The sequence below is a fragment of the Simochromis diagramma genome, unplaced genomic scaffold (assembly GCF_900408965.1).
Source record: "Simochromis diagramma unplaced genomic scaffold, fSimDia1.1 OVJJ01000816.1, whole genome shotgun sequence".
Taxonomy (NCBI): Eukaryota; Metazoa; Chordata; class Actinopteri; order Cichliformes; family Cichlidae; genus Simochromis; species Simochromis diagramma.
The window spans coordinates 15421013-15435090 of record NW_024386908.1 but is presented as its reverse complement, the minus strand read 5'-3'; the positions used below and the strand labels follow the sequence as shown (position 1 = coordinate 15435090).

Below are 14078 nucleotides of genomic sequence, written 5' to 3'. Positions count from 1 at the left end.
CAGCAGCAGCAGCAGCAGCAGCATCACTCCAGCCATGTTTGGCTGTGGAGTCAGGGGAGAATTGAGCTTGAAAAGGGCAAAATCCACCTCTCGAACACAAGAGCGGCGGAGGGGAAGGAAAGAGACAGCTGGAGGTGGAGTCAGGGAGGAGGCGCAGTTTAGTGGGGCCGTTTTATGCAACACAATACAAACCTCTGAGCAGGCATATGACAATGTAAGAAGAGTAAACAGGAGAGGATGAGTGTTTGTGTTGGGCTGGAAACATCAACACCTGAGCTCAGCATAGAGCGAGTTACTGTGTAACCACTGTGTAACCGCGATGCTTTCCACTGTACGCACTCAATACGTGCTCACCAAAGCTGCTGCAGCCTGAGAGACATGACAAATGTAGAAGACTCTGTGAGGTCTAAACCATCATGGGATTAGCACCAGGTCTAAGTCTAGTCCTAAAAATCAGGGGTAACCCATAAGCATAAACCACACCCAGTGTAGTTTGGACAATGGGAAATAAGATTTGTAAATATTTTAATGCGAGTTAGACAGAAGGATGTTTTTTTTAGAAGAACAATTTTCAAAAGCCAAAAATCACACACACACAGCTTTAGGTTAGGGTTAGAAGTTGAACAAGGTGCAAGAAACATGCGTGAGGTGAATCTCCCGTTCCACCACATACCAATGGAGCTCTATTAGAATGTGATCTAGTGATTATGGACTTCATTTGAGTACAGTGAGCTCACTGTCATGTTCCAAAATTCAGTTTGAGATGATTTGAGCTTTGTGACATGGTGTGTGATGCTGCTGGAAGCAGCTGTCAGAGGATGCCACCGTGGACATAAAGGGATGGACATGGCCAGTAATGATACTCAGAAAGGCTGTGGCGTGTAATCCCAGCATTTAATCACAACCACGAAATGTTCAAAATCATATTTGTCCACATTCTGATGCCCTCTTTGAACTTCAACAGGTCGTCTTGGTCATGTCTGCATGCTTAAATTCACTGATTTGCCACCATGTCATTAAGTGATAGATATTTGTATTAATGAGCAGTTGAACAGGTGTTCTTAACAAAGTGGCTGTTTAGTACGTAAAAGTTTGTCCTGAGCGTTCAGACATGTGAAATGGTCCTTATCAGCAGAGTTCATTCAGTTATTATAAATATACTCACCATTACTTTGTCCACAGTGTGTGAAATGTTAAATATTTGTATCTGTCAGTAGCAGTGATGGGAATAACGGCGTTACAAGTAACGGTGTTACTAACGGCGTTACTTTTTTCAGTAACGAGTAATCTAACTAATTACTATTTTAATCGTTACAACGCCGTTACCGTTACTAACAAGAAAATGCGGTGCGGTCGCGTTACTATTTTTCAATAAATAGACAGTTGAAGCTGTCTTCAGCTTACGCGTTTTATATCAGTTGCACGGAAGTAGCTGTAAGTAATCTGGGCGCTACAACTTTAAGCAGCTGCGCGCGCTCCCGCGGACGGCAGTCACTTTCTGCCCGGCGATCACTTTTTGGCACAACACCTGGAGCTAAGGGGCAAAACAATCGCATGAGTGCTGCAGTTTGACTGAGGAAGAATAAAGTAGTCGTGGTAAGCCAATCACATGACCACTTCAAGATTACAAAGCAACAAGGTGATATATATATCAGTTTTTAAATTGTGTTGATAGGCCACGCAAAAACCAGAGTCATGATAAACAATACATACACGGTGTTTTTCCTCAATAGTTTCATCACTTTTACTGTCTAAGGACAGCGCTAGCAAGGACTCTCTGCTTATGACCAAAAAATAAAAAAACAAAACAAAAAACTGCCCTTTCGTGTTGGTGGAAAAATGCACCACGTCAACCAATCAAAAAATGATATGGCGACATGACATTTGGTTGTTTAGGAAGAGGGGGAAGTTTTTGGAGTGACGGCGAGAGAGAGAGAGAGAGAGAGAGAGAGAGCAGAAAAAGAGAGAGAGAGCGAGATGTGAGAGATTTGTGACATTTAGCGTGTTTGGAGTGTGTAGTTAATGTGTTGTCTTGTGTAGTTAGTGTGTAGTGTTGTGGATAGTTTTGTGTTGTGTGTCAGAACAATGAGGCGACTGCTGTCTCCAGGTAGAAAACAGGAGTGATACACCTGCTGCTGTCAGACCTGCAGGTATCAGGCTGTGATGTTCTCCTTTATAGTGGACAGAAATTTTTGGAGTGGCACAAATAATTTGTGGCATCTTATTGAATGCAAAACACCTGATTGTTGTGTACATAATATCAAGGACTTCCACATGATAAAATCAGCTATTTTGAACAAATTTCACAGTTTTGAAAAAACTTTTCTCCTAAAGTATTGCACTACTTAAGCTTTGAAATGAAATCTCCTATTGGTGTTACTTTTGCTGCACAGTTTGCTCATTCCTCACCCTGCAGCTTAGCTGTCGGTTTGATCTCTTACAGACGAGTGAGTCAGAAGCCCGAGTGTGTGTGTGTGTGTGTTTGTAGGCCTGTCTAATCAAGAGATCTGGAGTCTCCAGGTACATCTGAGGATGATCAAAAGCTACAGAACTGGACTTGGATGTAAAACGGTGGCACAGAAGGAGCTTATAGAGGGTGGAAAAAGTGAGCTTTACTTTAAATAAAACTAAGCACTGTGTCCAATTTAAACCAATAAACCCCGATCATCTATTTAAAGGTACAGTTCATCCTGAAAATAAAAATATCTTTACTTTTGCCTGTAGTGCCCTCTGTCCATTACTTTTTAGCTACTGTTGTTTAAAAATATTTTGCATTAGTGCAAAATTTAGTTTTCTCTGTTATATAGATACCGTGGTTGTATTTGTGAGGTGCATCAGATCAGACTACTGCTACAGTAAAACAGTCATATGGACATACAGTTAGGTCTGTAAATTACAGTTTTTGTAGTTTTGCCTCTGTACTCCACCACAATGCAGTGGGCAAATCAGCAATCTGGTACATTATTAAAAAAGAATGAATGCACTAACCATGGTATTATTTCCATGGTTAATAAAACAATTTTACAACATCTAACCAAGTCACGAAAACTCCCGAATAGGAAGGTGTAGCATTGCCACAGTTTACAAGAGATGTCTTCGTGAATGTAAATACGGATGTTTACAGCAAGGTGCGAACCCCTGTTTACACTTAAGAACAAGAAGGCCAAAATAGACTTTGCCAGAAAACATCTAAAGAGCCTGCACAGGTCTTAAAAACATTATTTGGACACATGAGACCAAGATTAACTTATACCAGAAAACAAGTGAAACAGCTCATGATCCAAAGTAAATCACATCATCTGTCAAACATGGTAGAAACAGTGTTACGGCATGGGCATATATGGCTACCAGTGGAACTGTGTCATTATTGTTTTTTTGATGATGTGATTACTGATAGACGAAGCAAGATCTCAGCTCAGACTCAGCCAAATATTGGAAAACTGATCAGATGATGGTTCACAGTGCAAATAGATAATGACCCAAAGCACAGCGCAAAAGCAACCCAAGAGTTCTTCAGTGGCCAAGTGCGTCAACTCATCTTAATCCAACAGCAACTTTTCAGTTACTGAAAACAAAACTGAGGGCAGAGAGACCCACAAACATGTAGCAGCTGAAAGGAAATTGCAGTAAAGAACTGGCAGAACATCTCAAGTGAACAAACAGCATTTGTCTATTTGATTAAAACCCTGGCGTTGAAGCTGAAAGCCTGCAAGCTGAGCAGCTAAGCAGGGATGCCATGAAAGTTTGCATTCCGTCCTGCTGTCACAAGAATGTGTCTCATTATTGGGAGATGGAGGCATTCTTTGATGTCAAATGTAGTTTAGAAGAATTACATTTGATTTGTGGATTTTACTTGAGCAACTGATTTTTGGGAAAGTGAGATGTACACTGAGTTTATGCCAGGCAAATGGCAAGTGGTTCCATTTTATTATCTCTAGGTATCTCCAAAACTGGTCAGCTGACTCCAAAACAATCTTGATGTATAAAATGGCACTGAGTAAACTTTGCCTTTAAAGACAGGAAAACATCAGGGTAGGGATGTGCACACCTCATCCTCCATCAGGTTTTAATTTTCATTCATATCCACTCCCTGAACTGAATTGTTTGTATTCCCCAGAGGGTGAAGCAGCACTTCAGAGCAACAATGACAAGGTCACAGATCTCCCGGATCTCTGGAGAGTTTGTCTGCCACATCGGTTAGTGCTTTATTATTAGCTCCAGGACAATTAGGTGGGCTGGAGAGGGGTTAGCGTGAACACTTCTCTCTCTGTCATCCAGAGCTTTGGATGGGTGGTAACACTGCCTCAGCTGCTCCCTCGATGCCATAGAGGGGCTAAAAATACCAGACAAAAACAAAAACGACACAACAACCCACACAGCAGAGCAGAGGAAGCAAGAGAAAGGGACAGAGATGTTGGCACAGTGTGAAAAACGCGACCTCCTGATCAAACTTTTCTTTTGGTGTTTGTGATCTTTACAACTGGAAGAAAAAAACAAAAATGTTTAGGACATTTCTTTATGACTAGTTAATTCACTGGTTATTTATGCCTATAAAATGCCCAAAAGAGTTAAACATGGCACCCAGAGCCCAGTGCTGTATGTTCAGTTGGTTGTTTTCTAGGAATGAACAACAGCCCCAAACTGAAACTGTAAAAAAAAAAGAAAAAAAGATTTAAATGGTCTGTATTTGTATAGCGCTTTTCTAGTCCCTAAGGACCCCAAAGTGCTTTACATATCCAGTCATCCACCCACACATTCACACACTGGTGATGGCAAGCTACATTGTAGCAACAGCCACCCTGGGGCGCACTGACAGAGGCGAGGCTGCCGGACACTGGCGCCACCGGGCCCTCTGACCACCACCAGTAGGAAACGGGTGAAGTGTCTTGCCCAAGGACACAACGACCGAGACTGTCCAAGCCGGGGCTCGAACCGGCAACCTTCCGATTACAAGGCGAACTCCCAACTCTTGAGCCACGATCGCCCCTCCCCTTTACATAAAAAAAAAAATGTGGTCAAAATAATTCATTTGGGTTTTTAAAAAAACATTTTTTACTTTTTCAGTATCAAATTTTTTAGGATTTCGGTATCAAATCACTTTTTCAAAGGTATACAACTTTTGACTGCGATTTAGCTACATCGTTTTTAAATTCTTCTTTTTTTCTCATTAGTTCCCATGATGACAGAATTTCAAGAATCTTTTACTAAAATCATAAAAACTACAGTTTAAAAAAAGTGAGGAGGAGTCTGAATACTTTCTGAAGCCACTGTATGTACTTTAGCTTTCATGTGAAGACGACAGACAAAGCAGGACAGCAATTGTTGTACAGTTGAATAACTGTTATTTGAACATTCATTCATCTACATGTCATGTTATGGTTCTTAAATGAACGTTGTGCACGGTACTACCTGAATGTGTCATAAAGTGCAGGAAGACTGGGGACAAATGCAGACTGCAGAGACAAGCTAGCAGTTTAAAACAAAAGAAACAAGCCTTTATTGTGGCATATAATCTCCAAAAAATCAAAAGACACTGGAGAAACCATGTGGAATATAGTAAGAGTTAATGAGGCAGGAAACCAGGCAAACTATAAATACACATGAGATAACGAGGGAAGCGGAAACAGGAGGGAACCTAAACACAGCTGAACATAATTAAGGTAAATGACATACAGTAAGTAAAGCAAGACAATATACAAGGGAGACAAGCTAATGAGAAGTAAAACAGGAAGTAGCTCAGCACAGACAGCAGACCTACACAGCAAATGTGTACAAGAATACTAGTGGAGGCTGCAGTAACATTAACCAAAATACAAAGAATCAGATATAAATGATCTATAGACACTAACAGAAACTATATTTTAAAAGAAACCAGCCAAGAAATGCCTACACAATATACTTAACACATAAATAAAGATAGAAAACTAAAAAGCACGTCCGAACTCTGGAAGGCAACTGCTGTGTGATCACAGCCAAACACACTGTCAGTTAATCCTTGTTCTATTAAAAAAAACAGACATGAATTTCTTTTGTTTGCTTTTGCTACAGTGACAAAGCAATTAAGCTGGGATTAAACCTACACCGTTACCAGCTGTTTCACAGTGGAAAATTCACATCAGGAGTAGCTGAATTCGTTATTTTCCCTGTGTTGTTAGCCTGTGGCGCTCAGCCTCAGCACACACTTCACTCAGGCTTTTATTTTGTGAGCTTAGACACAAAATTAGCATCCTGAACCATCCTGCTGGAGTCTCTGCTGTGCAGCAGCATGTTCTTCGGCTCTTCACTCAGCATTGGACACGGTTTGACATCTCCAGCTGCAGCCATTAACTGCCACACCTGCAGCCAGTCGGAGTGGGAGGGCATAAATAATTTTTTTTCTGAAACAAGCTGCCGGAGGGCAGAAAGAAAATCTGGGAGCAAAGAAAGCTGGCAAAGAAATACAACAACTTTTGGTCAATAAAATATCCGACACAGGTCTGGAAATGAGTCAGAAATACTCTACAAGAAAGCAAATAACCACAATTCTAAAAAGTCCATTTTGTGAAAAGCTCCGTTTAAATCACGGCTACATCATTAATCCTGATCAGTGGATCAATTGTGTCTTCCTAAATGAGATCAAATCATCAAATAGACCCTCAGCAGCGCCATTAGTCGCCACATCTGTACTTCATTCAGTCACTGAGGTTTTTCTGCGACTCCACTGAGGTTTATTGGACTTAATGAAGAGAAGGAGAGTAGTGTAATACAGGCGAAAGCGTAGAGGCGGGTGGGTGGGCAGCAGATGTGAAGCTGCTGGAGCCTCCTGGTCGCTGCGACAGGAAGTCAGCAGCTGGAGACGTCCATCAGAGTGAGGGAGAGGGCATTAGTGAGGTCACGTGACTGGCTGGATGAGGGCGAGGCGAGCCTGTTTGCAGAGATAATTAGTCCACATGGCATTCAGCCTCTAATCTGACTCACAGAGGGAGAAACTCAAAGGAAGAGAAACTGAGAAAAACAGAGAGTCGAGGTCTAAATTCAAACATGAACAGTTGTCTTTCTGACCTACTGGAGGGAGACTGGTTTGGACCGGTTAGTGTTCAGGGGTCACCGCAGGACCCACATCAGCAAAATCAGCAACAGGCCACGTATGAATGAGCACAAAGGAACATGATGCCTGCGGGACAGTTGACCAGTTTTGGCTTGAATTGTGCCCACGCTGCGAAAACACTCCTGGTTATTCCTCTGGCTGCATGTGAAAAACAAAAAAATCTTGTTTTTAGACAATAAGACAGAAAAGTACAACATTATAAACCTTTAATATTGGCTGAGATGATGGCAGGTTTAAATGTAAACCTCAAGTGACTGAGTAGGATCATTAACAACCCCAAAGGAAACTGTTTTATGACTCTTTGTGTTTTTCATAAATCTGTGGTCAGAAGTTACAACCACTCATGAGTGGCTTAGTCTGCATAGCTGGCAATAAGCTGGACTTGTTTCCGGTGGGTGATGGACTCTGCCAGGGCTGCCCTTTGTCACGATTCAATTCATAACTTTTACCGACAGAATTTCTAGGCGTAGCCAAGTGGCAGAAGGCTTTCACCTGGGTGGTCTCAGGATCTCATCTCTGCTTTTTGTGGATGATGTGGTTCTGTTGGCTTCATCGGGTGATGGCCTCCAGCTTGCCTTGGAACGGTTCGCAGCCGAGTGTGAAGCGGTGGGACTGAGAATCAGCACCTCCAAATCTGAGGCCATGGTCCTCAGCCGGAAAAAGGGTGGAGTGCCGACTCCAGGTCAGGGACGAGTTTCTGCCCCAATTAAGGGGGGATTGAGTATCTCGGGGTCTTTTTCACAAGTGACGGGAGAAGGGAGGGGAAACAGACAGATGGATTGGTGCTGTGGCTGCAGTGATGTGGACGCTGTACGCTGTACGTGCAGTGGTGAAGAGAGAGCTGAGTGAAAAAGCGAAGCTTTCAGTTTACCAGTTGATCTACATCCCTATCCTCTCCTATGGCCATGAGCTGTTTGTAGTGACCGAAAGAACGAGATTGCGGATACAAGCGGCAGAAATGAGCTTCCTCCGAAGGGTGGCTGGCCTCTCCCTTAGAGATAGGATGAGGAGTTTAGCCGTAATGGGAGGCAGACCCAGGACATGCTGGAGAGATTATATTCTCCAGCTTGTCCAGGAGAATACCGGGAGAGAGAGGTCATGGCTTCTCTGCTTAGGCTGCTGCCCCCGCGACCCAGCCCCGGATAAGCGGAGGAAGATGGATGGATTTGATCTAATTCACATCTCCACTAATATTTGGATAAATGTCCTTTAGCGAGTTGCACACTGAGTAGACATTTTTGGTATCCATCAACAAACTTCTGGCATAACTTTCGCTCACATTTGACCAATCCTCTCTGGAGAATTGGTACTTGTTTGGACTGATCAATACCATTGTTCTGAGTACTGAGTGCTATCAAACAAATCTTTTTTATGTTGGCAAAGAGAAACTACCAATTGTAGTCTGGATCATCAAGACTAACAAAAGGTTAATGGGTTATGTCCTTTGTAGAACCTTCAGCACCACAGAATTTTTAAGTGAGTGCATGTATATATTTAAGCCTGTATGCATACTTTTGACCCTGTATGGATTAGAGAAAATCCAATATAAATCGAAACGTACCTAACTTGTTTTTTAAAACTTATTAAAGATGCTGTGCAATCATTCCACATTAAAAAGACTGCCACGACATTCATGTTTGAAATTTCTGAGCACAACTGTAGCTGTACTGTTTCTTTTATCTATGACTGATATTTTAAACTTATTATCCTCATGGGATTAATTATGGCTTTTAAACAGTTATATGGATGAGGGATTCATGAAGCATCTGCCTCACGGCTAATTTCTAACCAAATAAGAACACTGCCAATAAATGCCTTTTAATTATGATCGGAAGATAGAATAAACAGTAAAAACTTCCTACGGTTGCCACAATATCTATTACACATTTTACAGTTAAGAAAATGTTCACAAACACGTTGTCCAAAATCTCCCTCCACAAAACAAACAGACCTCACTTCAGCTGTTCTAGCAATGAAAAACACTCGCTGTCAAACGAGGCAGAGCAGCAGGCTGCATCGTGTATGATGGACCGACTCTTTATGGGATACTGAAGCCTGCTGTCTTCATTGGATTAGATTACATTAAATCCAGAAACATGCCAATTCACATACTCGCAGTCTGTTAACAAGCAATCGGTGGATCGAGATGAGAAGCGTGCTGAGAGCACAACGGAGGAAATTTGGCTCACGTAGCATTTTTTTTGAAGACATAGCACAGCACAGCAATACACAGTGTGTATTTCATGAGCTGTTCAAAGTCTGACACAACGTGCCCTTATGATAGAAATGTTAAAAAAGGTATTAGTGTTACTTTATTTTGGGATGATGATCCATTGGATGATGCTGCCCTTCTCATTGGCTTTTAGCAAGGTTTAACTTATTGTTTTATTTTATTGTTTTATCAGTGAGGTGTTTTATGTACTTGTATTTTATTGTACAGCACTTTGGTCAGCGTCGGTTGTTTTTAAATGTGCTTTATAAATAAACTTGACTTGACTTGACTTGATGTTTGGCAAATGTAAACAGAAATCCAGGAACTAATTGTAATAAGTCAGTATTTTTAGTCTATATTTGGCCAAATAAAGCCATTGCAACTCAATTAGCAGCTCCCGTTTGTAATTATGGGATATATAGGCTACAACTAAACATTTATTTAATGGGACATGTACTTATCTGTCTGATTCTCCTGAATCTTCATGATAGAAGTGTTTTACTGCTGGCTTTCGTTCTTGTTTTTTGAGTCTTACTCACTAAAGCGTTCAAAGCTCACACACATTCGTACAGCGCTTTATCGCACACACTCACACTTCATTTTTTCTGCAGCAGCTGTGTTGCTTTTAGTTTGTATTACCTGCTTAACCTCCACATATTTTCCTAATATTATTATTATTACTTTTATCTTGAGTTTGTAAATTCCAGTGCTTTGCTGGCAGCAGACCTGTCTGTGCTTGTGATTGGGAAGATGCTGCCAGTGTCACCTCTTTGCTGTAAACACCTGTGGATTAGGAAAGTCTGGGTTAACTTATTAAGTTGATAAGCATGTCTGTGGTGAGCCTGATTGGTGAAGCCAGATAAGAAAAAGATATCCCTGATGTGTTGAACTTGCTTTGAAGGCACTGCTAACTAACCACTGCTGTAGTAAAGCTTTAACCCAAGTGCAGTTGCGAAAACCATCAAGCGCTACGATGAAACTGGCTCACACGAGGAAAGAAGGAAGAAGGAATTCCAAGAGTCACCTCTGCTGCTGAGGTTAAATTCATCTGAGTCACCAGCCTCAGAAATCACAGCTTAACAGCACCTCAGATCAGAGCCCAGATAAATGGCACACAGAGATCCAGCAGAAGACACATCTCTGCATCAACTGTTCAGTGGAGACTGCAAAAATCAGGCCTTTATGGTCACACAGCTACTAAGAAACCACTACTAAGAAAAAGCAACAAGCAAAAGAAATTTGTTTGGGCCAAGAAACACAAAGAATGAACATTAGACCAGTGGAAGTCTGTGCTTTGGTCTGATGAGTCCAAATTTGAAATTTGTGGTTCCACCCGCCCTGTCTTTGTGCAACACAGAAAAGGTGAACAGATGGTCTCTACATGCATGGTTCCCACCGTGAAGCATGGAGGAAGAAGTGTGATGGTGTGTGGGTGCTTTGCTGATGACACTGTTGAGGATTTATTCGAAATTGAAGGCACACTGAACCAGCACGGCTACCACAGCATCCTGCAGCGACATGCCATCCCATCCGGTTCGCGTTTAGTTAGACCATCATTTATTTTTCAACAGGACAATGACCCTGAACACACCACTAGGCTGTGTAAGGGCTGTTTGACCAAGAAAGAGAGTGATGGAGTGCTGCGCCAGACGGCCTGGCCTCCACAGTCACCTGACCTAAACTCAATCGAGATGATTTGGGATGAGGTGAACCACAGAGTGAAGGCAAAAGGGCCAACAAGTGCTCAGCATCTCTGCAAACTCCTTCAAGACTGGTGGAAAACCATTTCAGGTGACGACCTCACGAAGCTCATTGAGAGAAAGCCAAGAGTGTGCAAAGCAGTAATGAAAGCAAACGGTGGCTATTTTAAAGAATCTAAATTATAAAACATGTTTTTAGTTATTTCACACTTTTTTGTTTGCTAAATAATTCCATATGTGTTCATTCATAGTTTTGATGCCTTTAGGGAGAATCTACAATGTAAATAGTCATAAAGAAAAATCATTCAATGAGACAGTGTGTCAAAACTTTAGAGTGGTAGAAAGTGTGTCCTGCAATGTAAAATGTAGCATTTACCCTAAACTGTAAAACAGCAAATGCAGATTGCTGGTAGCATCCTGCTGCAAAATGTGATTTACTTACACCAGCTGACCCCAGAGCAGTTAGAGGGTCAACAGAAACAGACTTTAACCATCAAAGGACATATGGAGAAGCTAATCGCTAAAATTAGATTGTGTTCAGTGTTTCTGTGAGTCAGTCCAAAGAGAGCGCCGAAGATCTCAACAAATGAACCTTTAATCAAACTCAGACTGTCTTCTGCAAACTGCTGGAGTCTGACATTTAAGTCTTTTTCTTTGTGTGCTGAATAAAAATATTCTGGTATGCCACCAGACCTAATAATAAATTTAATTAAAATACAATTTTTGTTATCCTCCACATGCCATTTCTATCCATTTAACAAGCTACGTGTGTCATATTTGTCAAAGAGTATAATTGCCACAATTAATGATTTATGGAACAACAAACACAGAAAGAGAAAACCAAAGTTAGCATTGGAGAACAAAAAACAATTACGGAGCAAGTCCAATGTGAATAACCCTGTTTTATGAGACATAAAGAAGAGTGGGGAGATTATGTCATGCCCAGAAAGAGGAAAGAGAAGAGGTTAGGGAAGAAAAGAAAATTGAAAGCAAATAGTCAAAAAGGTAATGGAAGAAAACAGGAGCTGGGATGAGGAGAAAGAGTGGGATAAATGGAAAGATAATGGAAAATGAAAGGAATATACTGTATAAGATATGATTACATGTAAGGAAAAGGATAAAAAGAAACAGGAGATGTACAGTAAAGAGAGAAAAGGACAACAATAAGACGAGGGAGGGGACAGAAAGAAAGGAAAGGATGGGAGAGATAAGGGAAGGAAAAGGGGAGATGAGAGGAAATGAAAGGGGGAACAACAAGGAGGAGACATTTAAAGAGGAGCTGCTCAGCCACAGCTGGAGCTCAGCGAGGAATGAATGGGCTAGATTGAACTCGGTGACACGAGTAGTGATTACTAGTTTGAAGTGTGCTGTTTTTGCAGCTTGGCAGTGAAGCCCAGCAGGCCGAGACCAATCTATGGACACAACAGAACACTGCAGAAAACTTGTTTTATTTAAAGTATGTGCTGATTTTTTTTAAAGGTGAATAAATGCTCGCTGAGCTCTTTGAGCTGACAGGCAGGCAAACAGACTCCTGGATGGTCCGCAGAGGCGATGGACTGAAGTGCCACTCAAACGTGATGGCAGATCAAACAGAGTGAGACCACAGACATGTCCAGACATGACACGACATTATTACTGCTGTGTTAAGGTTAGACAGCCGCCTCTCCGGGGCCCCGAAGCCTCCTCTTATTTGTTTTTAGTTGTCGTGTTTCCATCTGTCCTCTTCTTGCTTTGCAATCCAGAAAATCGTCCTTGTCTTCATTTATATTGTGCTCAGGAATACTTTAACAGCAGAGATGGTGTGTGCATGTTCATCAGAGCAGAACATCAAATAATACCCAGTAATGTGGAAAATAAACAGGCAAGCGAATAGCAGCGTCATAACTCCTGTGTCATATCAGGAGTGAAACGGAGACAATCGCAGCAGCTGGATGGCGTTTCTTCACAGAAACAAGGTCAGCTTTTGCTGCTGATCGCTCGTACATGTTCCAAAACAAATCATACATCCAGTTCTTGTTTATTTTCTTGAACTGTATAGTTCATGTCAATTTATTCTCCAGCTCCTCGTTTGAAATTTAAACTTTAATCTGGGTTGGGTCCCAGACAGAAGAATGGCTGATTGTTTAGGTGATCGTTTGTCCATTTTGTTCATTTATCCAGTCGGTCTGTTTCAGAGACAATCACAGGTGAAAATGTTCACTTTCAATGCGTCAGAATACCTTCGATACCAACAAGTGAATCTCTGACAGCCCCAGCCGTTGGATGGTCACATATGATCATCTTATCAGGGTTTTTCCTTGCCAAGGATCTGGGAGGTGGACTACACATGACTTGCAATAGAGGAAAATGTGTCAGTGACTCATTGTTCGATGGCTGTTACTGAATCACTTACGTAGACGTTGATGAGTTTTATAGATCGTGCCGTTGATTGATCACAAGAGAAAGGAGGCTGATTATATAAATTCTCACTGGTAGAACACAAAGTTGTTAATATTGACCTCGCAGTCATTTAGATGTTACCGACTAAATCTGAGGATTTTTGTTAAAGAGCAGCGGAGAACTTGAGAAGTTAATGTGCTGTGTTAACCTAATCTGCCACTTGTAGTCACGTTATTTTGAAGTTACGTTTTTGGCAACGACATTGTATTTTTTTCTTTGAGACTTCAAGATAACTGGGCAAACTAACATATATGCTTTCTAAATATAAGGATCGTTTTTTTAAATACTTGGATTCAATGACTGGACTTCACCAAATGCCGTGTCTCCTCCCTTGAGATGCTCTGCCAGGCCTTTGTTTCAGCCACGTTCAGCTGCTGCTTGTTTGTGGGTCTCTGCCTTCAGTTTTGTCTTCAGTGGCTGAAAAGCTGCTCTGCTGGGCTGAGATCAGGTGACCGACTTAGCCATTGAAGAATATCCCATTTCTTTGCCGTGAGAAACTCTCGGGTTGCTTTTGCAGTTTTGCAGCATTTGGCTGAATCTGAGCCGAGAGTATCGGCAGTCACATCATTAATAAACACTCGTGAGTCGGTTCCACTGACAGCGATGTCATAACGTTGGCTCCACCGCGTTTGACAGATAA

General features: G+C 41.6%; 1 protein-coding gene across 1 annotated transcript in view; it reads left to right on the top strand.

The window, feature by feature from the left end:
• The window catches only part of nrip2 (nuclear receptor interacting protein 2), a 47471-nt gene that overhangs the window by 9715 nt on the left and 23678 nt on the right, over positions 1–14078 (top strand). The gene's annotated exons all lie outside the window — the stretch shown is intronic.